The sequence below is a fragment of the Marmota marmota genome, unplaced genomic scaffold (genome assembly GCF_001458135.2).
Source record: "Marmota marmota marmota unplaced genomic scaffold, marMar, whole genome shotgun sequence".
Classification (NCBI taxonomy): Eukaryota; Metazoa; Chordata; class Mammalia; order Rodentia; family Sciuridae; genus Marmota; species Marmota marmota.
The window spans coordinates 1,277,579-1,284,056 of NW_025999913.1; positions in this window are offsets into that span (position 1 = coordinate 1,277,579).

The window sequence follows — 6,478 nt, forward strand, 5'->3', positions numbered from 1 at the left end:
GGGGGGGGGCGGGGCAAGTGGTCCAAGAGAGCACCAGGGGAAACTGCAATGTCATTTCTGCACCATCCTCTTGGTTACACAGAGCAGTCTTATCCGCTGTGGGAGAGGCCTACCCAGGAAGTGGGGAAGTGAGAGTGGGGCTCCTTAGAGGCGGGCCATGAAGCTTTCCCCACTCCTCACCACCTATTAATTACCCTTTCCCTCTCTGACCCTTACACACAGCCTTGTTCTCCTCTCTCTTTGCCTGTCTTCCCTCCCCTCTGCTTCTCAGGCCCTCCCTTTTGCTGTCCTTCAGCATCTGTCTTCTCCAGCAGGGGCAGCCTGGCAATGCCTTGTGCTCATTCTGTCTCTGGAAATTGTTCGCCCTCTACCCATCTCAGGGCCTCTTCCTGTCCTGCTCCCCTCCAGCGGCAGCTGACAACTGAGGCAGCAAACTGACATTCTTTGCAGTAAAAAGCCAGTCAATTAAAACCTACTAGAAATTGCTGAATCGACTGAAGCCATTCTAAATCTATTGCTGGAGACTTAATAAAAAAAAAAAAAAAAGTTAAAGAACACTTCCTTTGGGTCAACCAGTAAATCCAGTGAAACTGGGGAAAGAGTCATCAAAAGGCTAAAATGTTGACAAGACAGAAAATGCCTTTGACAAGGACTAGAAAGAAATCAGTGAACATGAAAACTTTCCTATGCAAATCATTTGAAATTTTGGTACCAGGCCTAAGAGGAACAGTATATTCAAATTCACTGGGTAGGGCCAGGACCACTCTTCCTTTAAAACAATGCAAATAGGCAACATTTTTAAATTTGAGCAATAGTCATTTCAAGAATTAATCCTTCTGCAAGGCAGTTTTCAGAGAACTGGCCTGTTGGGAAAGGGCTTCCCCTTATGGATGTGACAGGTGACTGTCACAGGACTCTGTAAGGGGAATCAAGGGGGATGCACCACCAACCACAGCCAGGGCTTCAGCTCCCAACCTTTCCCCAACCCTCAAGTAAGCTGCAACCCTCAAACCAAGCTCTTGGCTTTCCTAAGTCAGTTCTAGCTCCCAGATAAAGCAATCCAGGGTTCACAGGTTCCACAAATACCGTAGAGCAGCTTTAGATTTCTCACAGCAGCAAGGTTACAAGGCATTCTCCTTCCCGCAGCTGTTGGGAGAGTTTGGGCGACATGTCACGCAGGCTGTACAAGAAGAGACCATGTGAGAATTCAAACCTTGGTCTCTCTGACTCCAGCCCAGACCCGGCCATCTGGATATTCCCTCCAGCCCTGCCTGAGCGTGGGAGAGTTGCTGCCTCTGCTCTGCCTGCGGTTTAGTCATGGGACTCTGGCTGCTGACCCTGGGTGGGTCTGGGCCCTGCTTTGAAAGGAGACCTCTTTACACCTTCCTCACCGTGAATGCTGTGTCTTGCAAGTGCTCAGGCTTGTCGCCTGCTGGCTACAGTGTGTGTGTGTGTGTGTAGCCCTTGGGGCCACCCAGAGCCCAGTGAGCCAAAGACAGCATGTTCTTCCCACCTGCTCAGGAGGCCTCTCTACTGAGGCCAGACAGCCCAAGGCTCTTGAGTTTGGGCTTTGTCTTCTCAGTTGCAACTGGGCATGGGCGGATTGATTCATTATGTCAGCTGCTCTCTGGAGAGGAAAAAGAATGAATCATTTTAAAGGAACTTTCCAGTCAGCAGAGAAAAAAAAAGAGAGAGAGAGAGAGAGAGAAAAAAAAAATCTTTTCCAATCTGCTCTCTTTTCCCATTCTCTATTTTACCTCTCCTTCCTTTCTCTCTTTCTCCCTCTCACTGTTTCTCTGTGTGTCTGTCCCTTTGTGTGGCTGTCTTTCTCTATTTCTCTGTGACTTGGTTTTCTCTCTTATCTAGGTTTCCCTGAGTCCAGGGATTGCCCCGACTCTCCTGTTGGGTCCTCAAGCCATTGCCTGACATCAGGGACCACACTGGAGCTCACAGGTTGACAGAAACTGCGTAGCATGGTGTTTGAGGGGAGGTCACGCATTTCACCCACCAAATAGGATTGGGTGGCATCTTTGGATCTGGTGCCATTGCTGTGCTGACCCTCAGCATAATCTGGAACAGGGAACGGGGATTTTGAGCCCTGGCTTTGGTTTTCCAACAGGCTCCATGGTTCTACAGAACCTAATGTGGCTTTCCTAACACCACCTCAGCAGGCCACGGATGAACATGGTCATTGGGAGGTGGCCATCCAGTGGCTGCTCTCTGTTGATTGCACTCAAAGTGGGCAGAGGAGACCCGGATGCCCCACAGGCATGTCCCAGGCAGCTCTGACCACCATCCAGGCCCTATAACCTGGGGGCAGTGGGAGGCATGTGCTCTGAGCTCCTTTTGTGCACTGGCTCACTGAGGGGTGCCATGGTAACAAAGGGGCATCCTCGTCAGCATCCTTTGAAAGCAAAAGCACATGATAGGGGCGTTCCAGGAGCGCATTGCTGATGCTCATGGTTCCGTAACGTATTGAAAGCACTCAATTTTTATTAAAAATATATCACTAAAATTATTTTCCTATTCATAAAGCTTTATCTTTCCTTCAAACGACAACTACCCCCTGTAAAATTCCCTGAAAGTCCCTGTGTGTGTGTGTGTGTAGACAAAGGCAGTCATCAAATTTCCACTCTGGAGGTAATTTCTAGAGCCTGTCCTCTGCTTCCATAAAGATAATTTATTTCTTCCTAAAGTGACTCTGGCCCCCTTTTATCTCTCTCTCTCTCTCTCTCTTCCTCTCTCCCTCTTTTTTTTTTTTAAGGAAAAGCGACCAGCTAGCTCATTATCCCCATTTCTGCCCAATTAGGAGGGTCTACCGCACTTCCATTTTAGAGTGATAGATTCTGTGGCAATGACTGCCACTGGGGTCGACCAGAGAGCAGGGAGAGGTGGAGTGCTGGAAGAAATCTCGGCAGAAGAGGAAGTGATCTGTAGAAGATGAAATGGAATTAGCAGAACATTACTTTCAAACTCAATGGGCTGGGATCCATCGCGGGGCCAAAGCTAGCCCCAGGGCAACACTGTGAAGCAGCGAATTTTATTCTGAGCCTGGCTGCTCCTTTCTCTGAACAGCTCTTGCCCCATTTTGGCACTCCTTGCTTGCTTTATTCCTGAAGAGATATTGAATATCTGCATTTTACGTGTTTGCAAGGCTTTTTTTAAAAAAAAATAAATAAATAAAGTTCCGTTCTCGCTATGGCGGTAAGTTGTCAAAGGCCTCTGTGGAGGTGTGTTCTGACGGGAGGGACCACAGGGTTCTTAGCGGCAGACGTCTCCTATGTGCATAGAATCCCAGTCAACACCCAGAGTCGCCCCTTAACCACAAGGTAGCACAACCCCTGACAAAGCCTTCTGCACTCCCAGATGGAGGAGGCCCGTGCATCAGCCCGGCAGCGGCATTGAACATGACGTTCCCATCCGATGAGTCCATTGATAGGAGAAAGTTAATTTAATTCGACTGGACCATACATCAATGCCATTGATGTGGTGACAGAATGTGCCATGATGAAAACCGCACTGCAAGGATGAACGAGGCGTCCTGCCAACCCTCAGGAGTTGCCTGCAGAAGGAGATAAAGCTGGTGTGTGTGGAAGATACAAGGTGTAAAATGGCAAGAGCCATAGGAGTGGCCCAGAGGGCTGCGGGACTCAGAGGAAGGACAGATGATGAAAGGGAGGTTTTAAGGAGGCGGAGGCTTGATCCTTGAGGGATTAATAACATACAATGGACAGAGGGACCAGGTAATGGATGACTCTGAATGGCAGACGGTGGGATTTGGCTGTACCTAATAGGACTTGAGAAGGAAAGCCCATGTGCCACAGCTATCCCACCATCCACCTACCCACTACACAAAGCCAGGGAAATTCCAATGACTGACTGTGGCTCTCTTTTCTGGCTGAAATACGACCTCAGACTCGAACTGCTTCTTGGTATATAAATGCAAAACCACACAGTATATCGTGGTTACCATGGAAGTGCTCCCCCTTGGATCTCCCTGTAAGAGAACCTCTGTGGAATTCTCCAGCAGCTGATTGAAACCCTCCAGTACTTGCACCTCTGGATCTATTGTGGCATCTATACCTGAATGTTCCCCGTAGATGATGGACCATGGCTGTGGTGCTAGAATGGGGCCAGTCTTGCCTTCTGGAAGATCCCTCCTAGGTACAGCTTTGGACTAAGGGTTCCCCGTCTGTCTGGCAGAGGCTTGCTTGGGACGGCTGTGAGGCTGCCCAGTCCTCCTTCCCTTCCTGCCTCCCTCCCTGCCACACTTTGACCTTTCACATCTACCTTCCCACCTAAACCTCTTGCACCGTGAACTCTAGAGGATACAAGTTTATTGCCGGTTGATTAAGCTGTTATTGAAGTCACCAACTTTTTGCCATCCTATTCTTGAAAATGGGAAACCACGGGTAATTGTGAGGAGGGGGCTGGCTTGCTGAGCCTCATCTAGCAGCAGCGTGTGCAGAATTCATTCACCCAGAGTCAGAGAGACCAGCCAGGGGCTGTCACAGTAACTCAGATGCTAAAGGCTTGGACCAGGGCAGTGGGAGTGGGAATAAAGCAGGGTTGGTACAAGTGACACTGCCACATTTATCTCAGCTGATGGTCCTTGTCACTTCCATCTCTCCTATCAACACGGAAATCAAGGACAAATAGTAGGGTTTGAGGGGAAGAGCACTGAGGAGGAAGTCAGGAAGCCTGGGCTGGGCTCCAGCACTAGCTAGCTCTACACCTCAGGAAATGACTGCGACTCTCTGACTGCACTTTCTGTCTCCTGGAAATGGATAGGGTGGATAGGACAAGCTGACCTTGATATCCACTCCTGTTCCAGCATGCACCCGCTTTTGACTTACAGCATAATGCACATAGCATAAAATTTGCCATCTTAAAATTTTGCATCTTTAATTGTACCTTTCAGGGGCACTTAGTACATTGACAAGGTCATGCAACCGTCACCACCACCTCCAGAACCTTTCTGTCTTCCCAAACTGAAGCTCTGGACCCATTAAACACTAACTGACCCCCATCCCCATCCCCATCCCCCATGGTCTCCCCCCTCCCCAGACCTTGCCAACCACAATTTTATTTTCTGTCCTTATGAATTTGGCTGCTCTAGGTGCCTCATGTGACTGGAATCATACACGACTTGTCCCTCTGGGTCTGGCTTATATCCCTTAGCACAATGTCCTCAAGATTCATCCATGATGTCCCAGGCATCAGAATCTCCTTCCTTGTCAGGCTGGATAATATTCTGTTGTATGTATAACGGGCTTTGTTTACCCATTCATCTGTTGATGGACAGACATGTGGGTTGCTTCCACACTGTCGCTACTGTGAATCATGCCACCATAACAGGTTGGATTGTGGGATCATATGGTAACGTGCTCTGTCTTTAAAGCAGTGCCTTCCTGCATTTTTGCACAGAGTACCCATGACAGCCATTGTGAGTGAATTCAGGAATTGGTAATGGTCCAGAACTGGCCAATGTACCATGGTCTATTTTACAAATTCAACCAAGTTTGGCATTTCTGTGCCATACTGTATCCTTATTTGTTGTAATATAAAAATGGTGTTTTAAACTACATTCCCGTTAAAGGAGACTTTTACCCCCACAGAGTTCAGGAACAAGAACCCTGTTGGTCCTCGGACACCCTTGACTCCTCTGTGATGGTAGAACCCAGTCTCTCTGCACACAGAGCTGGGTTGGCTTTAGAATCCTGTGGAACTCTAACACTCTCTGACTCCAAGTATCACCCCCCCCCCAGGGGGATCTCCATTTTAAAGAAAGATGAAGTGAGAGAAGGACTCTTATGCCTGAGCCAGGAGGAATGAGCCACCAGCAATGGGAATTTCAGGCATTTGCATGTGCGCAAATAGAGGCTGGAAAGAGGGCGGGACATTTCTGGAACTGAAATGTCGTGGAGGCACAGCCCCCCACCCCCACCCCGTGGGTCTGGCCGGGGCAGTGTTATATTAAGGGAGGCTGAGCCCTCCCTGGGCTGGCTTCCCAGCTTCTGTAGCGACAGAGAGTTCTGGAAGATTGGCCAGGCTGTTATTCATCCATATGTTATCATAACAGAGGAGGAGCACTGGGGCAGGGATTCCATGGAGAGTCGGTGAAGACGCTGTGTCCACTCATGTGGGTTTTGTGTTGTCTGGATTCTCCTTTGGGACTGCTTATGGGCAGAGTGGAGAGATACGTGGCAAAGGTACTGTCACGGGCCGCGAAGAGTGTTTTTATGACTTGGTAAGCACCATGCTAGGAGAGGTCCTAAGATGACACTGTGACTATCCACATGGCCAACTCGAGGTTTTATCCAAGGAAACAGGAGCGAAAGGCTGTTGGAAGTCAACTTGGCCAATATGGCAGCTACCAGTTCCCTCCTGGCCAAGCCTCGGGTCACAGTCGGCTAAGGCCTGGTTTGCCTTTTCCTGTTCTCGATCTCCCCTGACCCTCTGAAGGGGAAGTTTCACA